The following is a 16,690-nucleotide window of genomic DNA, read 5'->3' on the forward strand; positions in this document are numbered from 1 at the left end:
TAGTCCATTAACATTTAGCAAGATTTAAAGAAAATATTCTATCATCTATCCTATCTTTTTGAGTCTAAAGTCTTATATGTAACTTATCTGTAATCCTAAGGAAACTTATAATGATACCTATCTGTCTTTAACGCCATCAAAGACCACAGAAGGATAATATATACTCTAGAAATGATAGAGACAACACAGACCACTTTGTCACAACAGACACAACATTACTTACAAATTAAATGAGAATTGAGGGTGAGATCTCTAGGCTTCAAGTCACTTGAGGAATAGTTGAGAAAATTATTGCAAACCCATAAAAGGGAAAATTTAAGTATCAGTAAAAAGAATGTTGTTGTAGGTATCAAAGTAGAATAATCCCCAATTTAGATATTTTTCCATGTAAAATCGCAGTGCATCAAACAAAGTATATATTAATCTAATGTCCCTACAAAGGTGTATATACTTAAATACAAATTAATATGAAAATATATACACATATAAATATAATCATAGGTCTCCTGAATTACAAAGATATTAATAATAATGTTGTCACATGAGCGGACAGCTGGTTTCTTAGAATCAGATGAAGAATGAAGATGTATTTCATTATATTACCTTTGTACTTTTAAAAAAATTGTATCACTAAATCCCTCAGTATGATGAAATAAAATGTATCATTTAAATTATGTCTTGTATACAATATGTGACTACTTAGATCATTATTGAGTTATTTTTACTCTAAATATAATGTTTCTAGGAGAGAACCCCAGGGGATTAGGACTGAGTATTGATACATTGTTGTTACAAAGGAGGAAGACATTTGGGGCAAAGGAAATGAAGTGCTAACCAGGGAGTACAAGACTTGGTCATGCTGGAGAATGAATATTTGGGAGCAGCAAAGCAGATTCTGGGTCCCTGGTGAATTATGTACAAGGAGATGGAAAAACCATAGAAATAGAATACCTGGAAACACAAATGAGAAATTTTAAGGCAAAGTAAACTAAAAGGTAATTTGATATGATGCTACCCTTGGTCAAAAAACCAATAAAATGTTTTGAGTGGTACCAGAAGCATTTCTAACTTGCAGCAAGTTTAGCATTATGGGAGGTGCATTAACTCTCCTGGGCCAATAGGGTACCATTTAATACTATGTTCTATCATTGTAGCCAATGGACTAGAAAGAGATTATTTCAAAATAATGACACCCCAGAGGCCTGGAAAAGTTAATGTTTCTCCTAAGTGACTGACTTTCCATTAGGGAGTATTTAGCCTCTAGGGAAGATAGACTTTGTTCCCACAAAAGTGCAGTGGTTAGGAGATAACAGCTGAGAGGCAGAATATGGGAGAGCCCAAGTGTCTCTTGACTTTTCTCTGATTCATGCTGCTACCTCAGTCAGTCATTAGTATATTTTTGTTCTGACATAGGAAAGGGATCACAGGCTTGTATGTGACTCAAGACCAGATATGACATATCAGATACTAAGAGAGCATCTGTTTGGGAAATGGGGAAGATATCTCAGTGGGCATAGTGCTTCTTGTGCAAGCATGAGGACCTAAGACCACATCCTTAGCACCATCACAAAAGCTAATCAGGGCATCAGACCAAGAAAGAAAGGAAGAAAGAGAGAGAGAGAGAGAGAGAGAGAGAGAGAGAGAGAGAGAGAGAGAGAGAGAAAAGAAATGAAAAAGAAAAACATGGCATAGAGTAGAAGATACTTTCATTTTGCACACATGCATGCACAGGCAAGCATATTTGCATACCCACATATATGCATTTCACCCACAATAAATACATAAAGACATCACTTGTAAAAGATCTGGAGAAGAATGTTTTTAATGCTGGGAACAACTTGTTTGCGGGTCACAATTCCAGAACTGAAAGTCAAATGAACAGGAATCAGTTCTCAAATTGCTATAACTAACTCAAGACATTAGGCAAGTTTCTTGACGTATATATGCTACATGTTCTTGTTCAGAAGATGAGAAGTTCAGACTTGATGATCTCTAACATATGGTATATCTCTAAATTTACCACATACAGCCTAATATCTAAGAAATAGTCAACTGAGTTTATGAAATACTCAGTGGAATCTTAGCCTCATTACATCCTCACTTTTTTTTCCTGTCATCACAATAAGATATGAAGAATGTAAGGTTCAGAGGGTACACACATGCATATAGAAAACAGAACAAAAGAAGACATAAGATATAGTGGTCATTAGGGATTTGTCTCTTTAGAAACTGTAACATATATTTATGTTAAAGACTATTGAGATAAAAGAATAACTGATAATAGATTATTTACTTGTTTTTATTATAATTATAATATAATCAATATAATGGATATTTGTAAAATGATAAAGAATCCAAAGTCACACTAACTTTTTTTTTACAAATAAAATGAGGTTATACTAAGAAAGGATTCATAAAAATGAAAAGAAACCAGAAGGAAAAGAGGTTTAATTTTCCAAAGAAAAAGACACCAAAATAATGGGTAAAAATAATTAATATGTAAAGGAAAAAAATACAAGCCACAACAGGGTGGCAAGGAAGTTTACAATTCTAGACATTGTGTAAAATTAAAAAAAATATTTTAGAATGGTAAAGTTAGCAGTGTGATATAGGTCAATATTTTTTATGTAAACCATTAACAATGATTAGAGGTATATAATGTATTACACACACACACACACACACACACACACACACACATATATATATATATTTCTTGAAAATGGAAAACACTTAAGCTTCTTCAGTGTTTAGGAGAGAAATGTTAAAACATGATTTGAAGATTCCTAATCAAAATAAAATTATCAAGGGTTAAAGCAAATCCATGTCACACACACACACACACACACACACACTCACACTGATATCTATAATTAATGAAAAGGTTTTTATATGTGAATGAGTAGAAAGTTTAGTTATTCCCAATACTTTACAACTTTATACATTTTTAAAATCCAGCAAAAGAATAAGTAAGTTGATAATTAATATTAAGATATTTAGGAGATAGTTTAGAGGAATTCATTCAAATCTTTGGATCCTGAGAAAATTTTAACAATGATGTATTTTGTTTTATATATGTGGAAGATCATGTTAAAAGGATTTTCAAATAAGTGGAACATGAAGCAATTTTAGAAGGAAAACAACACAAGGAAAATTCATAGAAATATATCTTAATATCAAACTTTTATTCAACATCTTATTACAGAGATGTAAGATAGAGTATACTGCTAGCCACAGTGCTACTGTCTCTAATGGCCTCTTGCTTCAAAATCACTATTCTCTGCAAGTCTCCAGCTTGTTATTTTAATGTTTCAATTCAACTTTGTTGACTCAATAGATAAATCAACTAACACAAAAATACATATCCTAACATATTATAAGTAGACAGAAAAGTAGATCAAATGGTCTTAGAAGACAAAATCAGATATGACAGCACACATAGGGCATATGGGTTCTACTCATACCATGTACTTCTGCTTATTCAACTGGTATGTATAATCATAATCAGCTGCTCATGGGAGTTAGAGAAAGAGCTTTCTGGAGAATATGGTTGCTGCTGGCATCATATATTCAGCAGAGACTCATAATAACTGAAGCCTATGACAGGGAGGGGATGCTAACCTGATGGGGCAGAACTAAAAACTCAAATAGACCACACTAAAGACTTCGAACAAAGGGCCACCCATCTTTGCAAAGTTCACTAAGTCTTTGGGGCATGCCAATATGATTCATTATAGTTGTATGTACTAATTGATAAAAATAATAGCAAGTCTGAATTACAAAGACCAAAATGAGTGATATTAGGTGACACAGTGGAAACCAACAGAATGTTATGCTCGATGCTGTCACAATTTGCTTATCAAGAGAATTCAGCTACTGGAGAAGAAGATTTCTTTAAGCATGTAGACAGCCAGTCTTCAAGAGTGAGTGTTTCCCCATCTTTGTGAAAGGGATTCTGAGAAGTTCTGCTGCCCTAACTTTGGTAGCAATTTCAGGCCTACTACCATGACTGCCAGATCCAACGGAGGGGTTTGGAGGCACCACAGAGTTTTACCGTTGACCATAAAAAGTATATACAAACAGACAGTATTTACAACTACTGACAGTTTCTTGTAATGCCAGGTTCTTCCACCCTTCTCAGCCCAAAATAAACACATGGATGCTATATTAATTATTAAACTGTTGGATGATGGCTAGGGCTTCTTGGCTAGTTCTGTCTTTCTTATTGACCAATTTCTATAAATTTATGTACTTCCATGTGGTCTTGGCTTGCTGGAAAATGCCCAGACCTGTTGCAACTTTGGCAGCTACATGGCATCTCTTTGCAGTTTCTCTCTGCCTACCTTTCCTAGAATTTTCCTCTTCTCCTAGTTGTGCCTATCTTCTTGTCTGTATTGGCAAAACAGTATTTTATTCATCAACCACTAATAGAAACATAAATAGAAAAGGAAATCCCACATCATACAACAGTCATATGTGACTATGGACTGTTCTCCAACTGACTTCTTGTAAGTCTATTTCCTCTCCATAAAAATACAAGACTAAAGCAGATAAAAATGATTCTGTCTGTAGTCTCTTCTCCTTCACTGATGTCAGAGGCCTATTTTGCTTTGTCTCACAATCCTATGGCATAACTCTAATTGAATGAATCCTAAGTGTTAGGCACCAAAGAAGTAAAGGTTGCTTGAATGTTCTGGAAACTTAAGCAATGCTTCACCTCCATAAAGATGAGTCTGTACAGATTGTGTCTTCTGGTGTTCATGATACTTCATGGATACATGACATTGTGGATAGCCTTTAATTTTGATGTTTCTAATGCATTCATTCTTATTACTGCCTTCCAACTGAACCACTGAAGAGCCTTGAACATACATCACTTTTGAAGAACAACTCCAGTAAAACTTTTGGGAAAGGTTTTATTAGTCATAACAGTTCTCCTCAGATGTTAGAGCTATGCTCTTCAAATCGCCTGCCTCAAAAACTGGAAGTCCAGTAACATTCCATTGTCAACAAATTCCAGAGACTATCATGTTCTGTTATGGCATGGTAACAGACACACAGACAGGTATACTGGGGGAGATGATTGGGAAAGAAAGATGTGGAGGAAGAAAGGAGAAAGAAAAATACAGGGAAAGAACTGCCCCAATATTTATCATCCAAATGAACAAATTGAGATCATTTGTTAATATTTTCTCTCAGATTTTATTTAGAGTACATATATACAAGTACATATATACTTACCCAGATGTATGCATAATACAAATACTTACTTGTGGTATTACATCTTTAAATTTTTATCCACTATAAAAAATCTCATTAAAATCTAATTTAATAGTTGCATTCTATTTTGTTTACATTTTGCTTGTCATGTAATTTATTCATTTTAGGTACTCAGAGAATTTAAAAATGAGTAAAATTTAATTCATGATCTCAAATAATTTATAGATGTTTTAGAGACAAGTATATACCAAGAAAGTACCATAAAAGTTGACAGCGCTCTGCTATTTGAGCTACCATAACATATGCTAGTGACTTAGAAACAAAAGAAAATTGTTTTCATACTACTGCATGCTGAGCATCTGTTGACATTGCACTCAAATGATGCCTTCTGACTGCTGGGATATCTTGGATCTTCAGAGTGGTGGAAAGGGAACTAACTATCTGGATACATAGTATGAGGTCACTGATCACATTCGGGAAGGCGTTTACCTCATTTCCTTCTTACCTGCCTAAGGTTCAACATCCAACTGCCACACTAAGGAGTTAGATACTCATGTAGAAAGTTGGAAGCGATGCAAGGACCCACTCCAAACTATGTGAAAGGAATTTTGAAAATCAGAAATAGATAATAGCTTTGGCAAAACAAACATATAAAATGCTACATTGAAATAATGTAAATTTTAAAGGACATTTTACTATTTACAAGAGTTTGAGATAAACGCTGACAAAGTTGGGGAGATAATGACCATTCAGGCAAAAGACGTATCTGAGCCAAGTGTCTGGAAACAGGGGGCGTGCACAGGTTGGAACATTATGTTCATAAAGGTGCTCACCCAGTTTTCAGAGGGATCTATATGACATAATCAGGCAGAAGTTTGCAGAGAAGCATAGTGAAGTTACATGTGATTTTTTAAATTTTTTATAAATTTTTGCTGATGTTATGTGTTGATTAATTATCACATAGAATTTGTGAAACTTTTTAACATATTTTCTGATATTTAGCATTTTAAGAATATTTATAGTGGGGTACAGAACTAAATAGAAAATTCTCAATAGAGGGATATAAAATGGCTGAAAGACACTTAAGAAAGTACTCAATATCCTCAGTCATCAAAGCAACTCTGAGATACCATCTTATTTCTGTCAGAATGGCTAAATACAAATCACCAAAGACAGTTTATGCTGGAGAGGTGGTGGAGAAAGGGGTACACTCCTCCACTGCTGGTGGGAGTGCTAACGCCACTTTGGAAATCAGTATGTCAGTTCCTCAGGAAAACTTGAATCAGTCTACCACAAGATCCAGTAACTCTTAGGCATATACTTAAAAGATGCACATTCATACAACAAGGACATTGGTTCAACTACATTCATAGCAGCATTATTTGTAATATCCAGATCCTGGAAGCAACCTAAATGACCCTCAACTGAAGAATGGGTGGAGAAAAAAATGGTAAATTTACACAATGGAGGATTAATCAGCAGGAAAAACAAAGCAAAAGAAAAAACAATGGAACCTTGAAATTCGCAGGATGGAACTAGAAGAAACCATCCTGAGAGAAGTAACCTAATCACAAAAAAGACAAACATGAACCTTAATCTAGTAGCTAATGGAAACAGAATCAGACACCCACAGCTAAACACTGAGCCAAACTCTTGGAATCCATTTCCAGAGAGGGAGGAGTAATGACCAAAGGGGTCAAGACCAGTCTGGAGAAACCCAGAGAAACAGCTGACCTGAGCAAGTGGGAGCTCATGGACCCCAGTCTGATAGCCAGGAAACCAGCATAGGAGCAAACCAGACTCCCTGAGTGTGGGTGTCAGTTGGGGGGTCTGAGCAATCTATGGGGCCTCTGGCAGTAGAACTAATATTTATCCCTAGTGTATGAATGGGCTTTGGGAACCCATTCCCTATGGAGGAATACTCACTTAGCCCAGATATATGGGGGAAGGCCTACGTCATGCCCCCAAATGATGTGACAGACTTTGATGATCCTCCCTGACTAGTGGATGGGGGTTTTGGTGGGGGAATTGAGAGATGGGAAGACAGGGAAGAAAAGAGGGAGAGGGAACTGGGATATGTAAAATAAGATTCTTTTTAATTTACATAAATTTTTTTTAAATAAAAAATAATATATATGTTAGTGGATATCATTTTTCAGATTGCTTGTTATCGTAATTTTAACATAAACTATAAATAGAAAGTAAAGATTAAGCCCTTTAATTCTCCAAACCCTTGTCAGAGCCTTCAGTCATATTTTCTGTATGTTGTTCCTTTGCTGGTCAATGTCATAATTATCAGTAATAAAACTCTGATTCTACATCATATGTTTCCAGTTTTATTGTCTACTTTTTCTGACTATGCAAATCACCCCATCTGTACTAGGTTTATGCTATTATTTAACTCACATTCTAGTATTGCACTTTCTATATTATTTCATAACCAGATGTTACATAAATACTATTCTACACACAACAGAGTGACTTTTTCACTTATATAAATATATGTAATTCTATTTTCATATATATATTATTTGAAAACAGCATGTGTCAAACATTAAATATAGTGGGATCATTTAAAGACTAAACACAAATATATATAATCAATCATATATATATAAACATATATATTTATGTATGTATATATATACATATATATATGTCTGTGAACATGTATGGGGAGAGTTACATGCATGTGTGCTGCTGTATGTATATGCAAGTATATTTGCTGGTGTATGTGTTAGAAAATGTTGGAATTTGAAGTACAGAGTTTTTGCTGCTCTCCATATTTTTTTTAATACAGGACATTCTACTGATTCTGGAATTAGCCATCTGAGCTTGACTCGCTGCCAGTGAGCTTCCTGGAATTTTGGAGATGCACACTGTCACACCCAGCATTTTACACGGGCCCCGACAATCAGCATGCTTCCAGGAGTCCTGGGGTTACAGATGCACATTGCCACACCTACCTTTTTAACGTGGCTTCTGGGGAGTCAGATTTCTGGTCCTAGTTGCTTGCATAGCAATACTTGACCAACTGAACCATCTTCCCAGCGTCTTAACTGATGGTGGGCTTTTTTTCTTATTTATCATTCTCTTCAGAAATTTTTTAAATTACATTTTCTTCATAAACCATCACTTTCTTCTTGAAAAGAATTCTTCTGAAGGATGACTTTCTTCATCTCCTAAGCTCGATCTATTGCTTTACAGTTGTGTGAGTAATGCTATAGGAATTGCTCTCATCCTCACCACTTCTGTCCCCATTCCTCCTGTGTTCCTCTTCCCCTCACTCTTCCTGAGACTTCTCCTCCCTTTCCTCCTTCTACCCCCCCCAATACTTGTTTCAAACCTGTGTCCATTTCTAAATAGATGCATTTTTAGTGTTTTTTGCTCAATTTGTTGTAGTACCTCCTCAATAAGTGCCTTGCTCATCATTCCTGTGCTGTTCAGAATGACTCTATGGGAGTAAGTTGATGTTGGAAGATGGACACCATACAGAATCTTGTATTTTGTATCATAGATCTTCAGGCTTTAGAAACATTGCTTCATGGACTACTAGTCCAGACCAGACTTTAAATGTATTTATTATAATAAGACTCTGATGCTAACCTGGGGGCTACTCTATGCTTTTAGATTATTAACAGTTTTAATCAAAATTTTTAAATTCATTTGTTTTATTTTATGTGCATGAAGGTTTTGTCTGGTGTGTGTGTGTGTGTGTGTGTGTGTGTGTGTGTGTGTGTTTGTGTAGGTGCCACTTGCATGCATGCTTAATATGTGTGTTTGGGGTTTAAGGAGGTCAGAGGAAGGCATGAGATGCCCTGGAACTGGAATTATGGATGGTTGTGAGGCACCATGTGATTTCTGTGAAATGAAATGGGATGATCTGCCAAAGCAACAAGTGCTCTTAACCACTGAGCCATCTTTTTAGCCATAATTTTTTTAAAAATTAAATATAATAAGTTCATTTTTACCATTCCTTCTCTTCCATCGATCTCCTACCATGTCCTTTTCTCTCTATTCTCTCACAAATTCATGGCTTATTTTCCTTTAACATTGTTGCTGCATATAAACATGTGCATACTATGAGCATGCACACTAAGTTCAAGTCTCATATGATTACTTGTAACGTACAGGGGTTAGACAAATCACCTTATTTAGATTACTTTTCTCAAGGCTGGTAAGATAACCCAATAGGTAAAGTGGTATCAGCCAAGGCTGAAGACCTAAGTTCAATCCCTGTAAGGTCCATTTTGGCAAGAGAGAATTGACCTACAAGTTGTTCAATGGTGGTCCTGGAATACATTTACACTATGATATGCCTCCTTCAGCTCACAAGAATAAGGAAATGTTTAAAAGATTACTTCCTTAGTCATATGGTTTTCATGATAACCAAACAAGACAAAACACACTCACAGAATTAGCAAGGTAACTTGCATTAGGTCCCAGTGCAGGAAGAGACTGCAGTGATACAGCATCCCATGTACATATGAGGTGTTCTTTTTTTGCCGGCATTTCTCTTGCTAGTTAGATATTGACAGTCAAATCTAATACTTCTACACTTCTAACACATTCTATATCCTTTCTCTCTGGTTAAATAAGTGTGCTGGACCAATTTACAGATGTGTGGGGAATGTACATGTTTTTCCAGTGAATTTAATTTTAAATACTTAAAACTTAGAACTCACATAAAAGTTTGATTCTGAATCCTAATGAATAACAGGGTTTGCTTATTCTAAATTGATATGAGATTCACACACCTTACAGTGAACAGCTAAGTTGGCAAATGACCATTCTTGCTGTCATGAATCTCCTCTGAGTGAACTTAGGTAAAGTGATCTTTTCCCAGAGCCAAGGTTTGGGTCTCTGTGTGTCTGCATGAGGGTTGTGTGGAGGCTTCATGAGATGTGCTGCTTACAGTAAGCTAGCTGTTGTCATGCCAAAAATAGGGCTCTATTTTAAGACATCAGGAATCACATTCAGCCTTGCCCACCCTCAGTTTATTTATTTCATTCCCTCCCCCACTATGTAGATCTAAGTGCACACACTGTTACAGCTATTCTGAATCTCAGAAGATCAGAAGGGAAAACTACCCTTCTGTTCTACACTGTTCTTCCTGTATCCTTGATTCCTGTCATTACCATCCCAAATCCCAGTTAATTTATAGGATTTCAAGGCAGTATGCGTCTCTCTGGTTCTGAATAATTTACTTGTTAGAATGAAATCTGTTACTGCCATGCTTGCTGTCTGATGGTCCTCCTTTCTGAAATGGTGAGAGGTCCATCCCAGTGCAGTGATTCATCAGGTTCTCTTTCTAACTCTTCCTAGGGGGAATCCTGAATTCTCCTTCCCATGGCACAAGCTAGTGTGTACCTTGATACATTTCACTTCTGGACCAATATGCAGCATCAGCAAGCATTTATCCTGTGTCTTCTGCGGTACTGGGATATAATTTTCTCCTATTGCTCTTGTTTGTGTCTCTCTTACTCTGTTGAAAAAGAGTTTAGGTAAACTCACAATTCCAAAAATGCTTCTGTATCTTCTGAATCCTTCCATTGACATTCTACATCCATAGACATAATAACTTTGGATAAGAACTCTGTGTTCAGATGTAGGATTGGTGAAAATCTTTTCCCATTCTGTGGGCTGCCATTTGGTCTTGTCCACTGTGTCCTTTGCCTTACAGAATCTTCTAAGTTTGAGGAGGTCTCATTTATTGATTATTGATCTCAGAGTCTGTGCTACTAGAGTTATGTTCAGGAAGTGATCTCCTATACCAATTTATTCAAGGGTACCTCCTACTTTCTCTTCTAAGAGGTTCAGTGTGGCTGGATTTATGTTGAGGTCTTTGATCCATTTGGACTTGACTTTTGTGCATGGTGACAGACATGGATCTATCTGCAGTCTTCTACACAACATCATCCAATTGTGCCAGCACATTTGTTGAAGATGCTGTCCTCACCCCATTGCATTCTTTTAGCCATTTTTTTTTCGAAAATCAGGTGTTCATAGGTGAGTGGGTTTATATCAGGATTTTCAATTCGAATCAATTGGTCTACCTGTCTATTTTTGTGCCAATACCAGGCTGTTTTCAGAACTATAGCTCTTAGAGCTTAAAGTCAGGAATGGTGATGCCTCCTGAAGTTGTTTTATTGTATAGGGCTGTTTTGGCTATCCTGGGTCTTTTGATTTCCATATAAAGTCAATTATTATCTTTTCAAGGTCAGTGAAGAATTGTGCTTGGATTTTAATGGGGATTGCATTGAATCTGTAGATAGCTTTTGGCAAGATTGCCATTTTTACTATATTTATCCTACTTATCCAAAAGCATGGGAGATCTTTTCATTTTCTGGTATCTTCTTTAATTTCTTTCTTTAGAGTCACAAAGTTCTTATTATATAGGTCTTTTACTTGTTTGGTAAGCATTACCCTGAGATATTTTATGTTGTCTGTGGCTATTGTAAAGGGTCATGTTTCTCTGAGCCAGGAATCCCCCTCTTAGGCATATACCCAAATGATCCACATCCATGCAACAAAGATTTGTGCTCAACTATGTTCATAGCAGAAGTATTTTTAATAGCAAGAACCTGGAAGCAACCTTGATGCTCCTCAACTGAAGAATGGACAAAGAAGATGTGGCACAACTACAGAAAAAAAATAATAGTATCTTGAAATTTGCAGGCAGATTGATGGAACTTGAAGAAAACATGCTGAATGAGGTAACCCAGTCACAAAAAGAGGAACATAGTATTTACTCGCTCATATACAGAATTAAGACCTAGAGCAAAGGATCACCAGCCTATAATTCACACCACCAAAGGAACTAGGATACAAGGTGTATTCTAAGAGATCCACATAAGGTCCCCTATAAAAGGGGGAAGGGACAAGTCCCCCAGAGTACAGGGGAAGTGGGGGGGGCAGCAAATGGAGAGAGAAGTAGGAGAAAACGAGGGGGAGGAAAGGAAAACACATGCCACTAGGAAGATTGAGCACGGTTAGGAATAGAAGACAGGAGAGAGAGAGAGAGAGAGAGAGAGAGAGAGAGAGAGAGAGAGAGAGAGAGAGAGAGAGAGAACACAAAAGAGGGAGCCAATATTGGTTTGAACATAAAATTGAACACAAAGAAAGGTCTAGAGAACTACAAGACTGCCGCCAACTAACAATTTGAGCATCCATGGAAAGGTTACCATAAATACCCTTCCCAGAGAGTGAGATCAACAACTAACTTATCCATGGAGCCCTCATCTAATACCTGTTGGAAACAGGAACAAAAACCCATACATAAACACTGAGTTGAAGTAGAACCCAGATGCAGATGGAGAGGACAAGAACAGGCAGCAGAAATACATAGAGACAGATTACCTGAACAAGAAGGAGCTAATGGGCCACCAGACTGATAGCTGGGAAGCCAGCATGGGACTGACTCAGCCCCCCCCCCCCCGAATATGGGTCTCAGCCAGAAGGACTGAGCAGTCTAAGGGACCTCCGATAGTGGAGCCAGGAAGTATCCCTGGTGCACAAAAGGACCTTGCAAACACATCACCGATGCAGGGATAACTGCCTTAACCTAGAGACAGGAGAGAAGCCCTAGTCCCTACTTCACATGACCTGTCAGATCTACATGACCCCAACTGGATGGCATTCACCTACATATGGATTTGGTGTGGGGGGATGGGAGGGGAGGGTGGTTAGGGTGCATGAGGGAGGGCAGAGAGGATAAAAGTGAGCGAGGGAGGGAGGGAGGAAGAGAGGGAGGGAGGGAGGGAGGGAGAGGGAACTGGGATCGACATGTAAAATAATAAATTAAATTTAAAAAAAAAATGCTTTGACACCAAAATTTAAGTTCAAGGACAAGTTACTGGGAAAAAGGATTTCTATTTTTTGTTTCCACAGAAAATGAAAAGCTGTGGATTCCTTCCAGACTAATGTGGTTTGATCAAGCCTTACCGCCTGTAACAGAGTACCAGGTGATCCTACATTCAAAACAGCTAGACAAAGCAGCCTTGCAGACTACAGCCACGATTTCTGCATCTTCTTAGAATCCCCCATGACAGTGCCCCTTACCAGAAGGAAGAAGTTTGGAAAGAAAGACACCAAATATTGTGTATAAACGTTTGTTTTCATTTAAATGGACTTGGTTATAATAATAATAATAATAATAATAATAATAATAATAATAGTAATAATAGTAATAGCAATAGTAAAAAGAAAGTAGTGGGTGTGAGGGTGGCAATTGCCAGCAGGGAAGGAAAGGTATATCACACCATGACCATATTATCATGGCAGATTTATGTTTATGGAGAAAAATATTTGAAAAGAAACATATTTTTTTGTGAAATAATAGAGGTATATAATTTGAGGTTGCTAAAATGACTCAACAATAACCATCTGTTTTTGGTAGCAGGTCTGTGTAAGGAGTATGGGTTTTTCCTCCCGCCGCCAGTCTTGTCCTGCCGCCGCGCCAGCCCCAGATAATACACAGAGACTCTGTATTAGATATTATACTGTTGGCCAGTTACTACTTTCTTATCGGCTAGCTCTGTCTTAAGTATTAACCCATTTGTGTTAATCTATGTATTTCCGTGTGGTCTTCTTACTGGGAGCCGGCTGCCGCATACAGCTCTCTCCAGACCTCCATCTTGACCCCTCCTTCCTACTTCCTATTTCCTCCTTGTCTCCTAGTCCCTCCTATCTTCCTTTCCTATTGGCAGTGCTTTATTATTAACGAGTATGAGAAACATATATACATAATGGCATCTCCCATCAGGTCTGGTCTATTTTTAAGGTATTTTTTCTAGTTCCTTCTCCTTGCACCCATGTATTTGCGAGAATTTTGGTAAATTGAGCAATATCCATCGCTTGTATCTATGGTCACATTTTTTCAGAATACTTGTGAAACACTGTTATAAGTTTTGTATACAATCACGTGGATTTTGGAAAGGAAGACATGATGAACTTTGTTTCATAATAGTCACAAATAAAGAATTCATATATTTAATTCCATTAATTTGATAACTACAATATTTATTTTTGCCTCTTCCTTATTTTAAGATAGCTCTCTTTATAAAGTACAAATTAAATTAACTCAAGCTTTTGCATATTTCTTATTAACTTAAATAAGCTTTTTATGAGTTTAGCTACTTGATGGTTCCCCAAAATTTCCACTGTATGTAGTTCTTCATTGTGTATCTTAACCTTTGTTGTATCAGAAGTTTTATAATACTTAAGGTGTCAAATATTTGCAGACAACATAATAGTTAAAAACAAAGAATTTACAATCATCAGGGTTAATATGGGCTCTAAAATTAACTATGGAAACTAAGAAATATTACATATTTCTTAGCATTTTTCTTTATTTGTAAAATAGGAATAATAATGTGTATTTCTTTCATCACAATATACATGACTGTTAAATAAAGCAACTTGTAGAAATGTGTGGGCAGATATAAGACACTTATTAAACACCCATGTTAATCTTACTGTTTTTCTTTTTGCTCTTAATTTCTACCATTTATTATTAATTCAAAATAAACTGTAAGCATTTGTTGTATATATACCACAGCTTCTCTCAAACATTTTTGCATTGTGGATAGTTTTTATTTTATTTTATTTTTATTTATTTATTTATTTTTTATTCACCACATGCAAAGTTTCTTTTTACAGGATGGAGATTTAATCTTAAACGTTATGTGCCATTCTAACAATTTTTAAATCTATTATTACATATTATTTCTTCCATAGTTGATGTATTGTGCTGATTTCATTACCAAGATAATCTTATCAAAATAGTGACATCAATATAATCTAATTATTCAGAGCTGCTCAAATGTACATTCATACATCTCCATGAAAGTCTTTAGTTATTCTGGCTTAATAGTATGTTTGATTATGTAATAAAATCTGTTTTACTTTGCGACACTCTTAGATATGAAGGTAGAGATCTTGAGATTATCAGTTAGCTAAATTGTGTAAAGAAAAAAATGTACAAAAACTCTTCTGTGTGAAAGCTTAGAACAGAAAAGGAAGAAAGAAGGGTAAGTTTGTGACATCAAGCCCTCGGGATAAATGAATGGAGGCAGAAGTGAGGAGGGAGGAATGGAGAGAGAGGAAGAGAATGAAAATTCCAAGTTTATCCAGGAGAAATTTCAAGTGGCAAAGATATTTGCTTAGCTTCCATTTTTTAATATTGAAGAGTTAATGAGTGATCTAAAGAACCTCCAATATCTGTCGTTGGCCCTGGACACTGTGGCTTCTTTTTAAGAAGTTTCTTTGTATTTGTACTGCTCATTTTTCCACATTGAACATCCAGGTCCCAGGGTCCAAGCTTTTCTTTGTAGCTGAATGGATATCATTATTGTACACCTTTAATTCTTTGTTCTTATCTGCAAGACATAGATAGTCAGGTGCATGTGTACAAATCCATCACTATAAAGGCACAAAACCAGGGTTGTGAGTACTCTTTAAAGATAAGCAGTGTTTTCCATTATGATGTATACCCTTTCAATTGTATTATTAAACCTTTCTAACCAGGAAAATGGGTCTGAAACTCAACTAAAAAGATAGTAGTAACCCGATCATTGGAAGAAGTGAAGTAAGAATACTTTTTTCTCCCTAACTCTTTCCTCATTGGTCTTATCAACTCCTGTAGTCTCTGATGCCAGTATCCATGTTTGAGAAATTAGTGGGTAGATCCAGAGCCACTGTGGGATTAATTGTTTCAAAGGCATGGACTTACTGTTGCATAATCGATGTGGAAACATTTCATATGTGCACGCATGTGCAAGTGGGTGTGCTTGTGTGTGGTGTATGAACAACTGCTCATATCAGGTTTCTCCCTCTATCCCTAACCTCCTTTTAGTGACTCTTGTGAAGGTTCAGAGAACTCAGAGCTCACTCATTTGGTTAGGATGGCTGTACTCCATGCCCCAGGGATTTCCTGTCTCTGCTTCTTCAGCATGGGTCTTGAGACATATAGTGTCAAAACTGACATTTTTCATGGGACCTAGAGATCAAACAGGATCTCATGATTGTATGTTAGGCATTTAACAACTGAACAATATCCTCAGGCCTCTGGATGACTTTGATAGAGCATTTTCCCCCCTCAGGGAGGTTGAAACTGTAAAACTCACACAATAAAAACTTGGAGTTGCCTTAATCAAGAATCCCAGATTCTCGTCATTGTTGAGGTTTCATCCCCTGAATTTCAGCTTCTGATTTTGCCCCTTGGTCAACAGGCTAGGTTGTTCATTTCTCATAAGCAAGGAATGAGACTTAGAAGCTAGGTTGTCTAGTATCCAAGGCATTCTGATTTTATCTGCATTATGCTGGTTAAAAATAGCTGGAGAATATTTTAAGTTGACTTTCAGAAATGCTATAAGAAGTAAAAGCTGCCTGAATAATTTATAGGGGAAGGAAGAGATCAATTGTGCTTAGAGAAGCAGAATGAGCCACAGTATTAATGTGATGTGACACT

Source organism: Phodopus roborovskii, unplaced genomic scaffold (genome assembly GCF_943737965.1).
Source record: "Phodopus roborovskii unplaced genomic scaffold, PHOROB, whole genome shotgun sequence".
Classification (NCBI taxonomy): Eukaryota; Metazoa; Chordata; class Mammalia; order Rodentia; family Cricetidae; genus Phodopus; species Phodopus roborovskii.